Below are 794 nucleotides of genomic sequence, written 5' to 3'. Positions count from 1 at the left end.
AGCTCGTTTTCAACGCCAAGCCAGACATCTGTATCATTCCTCTGCGGACTCTGCGAACCCTCTCATCTGGAGCCTTGGTGCTCCGTCTCACGACAGAGACCGCCTGCATGATGACATATAAATAAACGTGAAGCACCTTCTTTCCTTCTTGTAATCTGCTGTTAGTAGTAAATGCCTCCTTGGTAAAAACTACCTTTCCTAAGTAGACGACACTCTGAAGATGCGGACCCCTCCCTGGTGCTCCCACGGACGTCCGCGCCCGGCTCGTCCACCATCTGTGGTCATGCCAGTAGACCCGAATAGTCCACATGTCATGTTTATAGTATGGCAACGGTCTTGCCGCAGTGGTTACACCGGTTCCCGTCAGATCACCGAAGTTAAGCGCTGTCGGGCGTGGCCGGCACTTGGATGGGTCACCATCCGGGCTGCCACGCGCTGTTGCCATTTTTCGGGGTGCACTCAGCCTCGTGATGCCAACTGAGGGGCTACTCGACCGATTAGTAGCGGCTCCCGTCAAAGAAAACCATCATAACGACCGGGAGTGCGGTGTGCTGACCACATGCCCCTCCTATCCGCATCCTCATCTGAGGATGACACGGCGGTCGGATGGTCCCGATGGGCCACTTGTGGCCTGAAGACGGAGTGAAAAAAAATGTTTATGGTGGACAGTGCAATATGTCTATTCCTTTGAAGAAGTTCATATTTTAGAGTTTGGTGATCAAACATCACTGGAAGTTTATTCCATGAAGCTTCGGGATTACAGCAGGATAACGTCGACTGGAATCCCATCTTTG

At 52.1% G+C, this 794-nt stretch overlaps 1 pseudogene; it reads left to right on the top strand.

The window, feature by feature from the left end:
* The first annotated feature begins 326 nt into the window (after positions 1–326).
* LOC126093011 (5S ribosomal RNA) lies at positions 327–444 on the top strand (annotated as a pseudogene).
* The last annotated feature ends 350 nt before the right edge of the window (positions 445–794 follow it).

Source organism: Schistocerca cancellata, chromosome 7 (assembly GCF_023864275.1).
Source record: "Schistocerca cancellata isolate TAMUIC-IGC-003103 chromosome 7, iqSchCanc2.1, whole genome shotgun sequence".
Lineage (NCBI taxonomy): Eukaryota > Metazoa > Arthropoda > Insecta > Orthoptera > Acrididae > Schistocerca > Schistocerca cancellata.
Note: the sequence above shows the minus strand (reverse complement) of the source record. Positions and strands in the feature narration are given on the sequence as shown.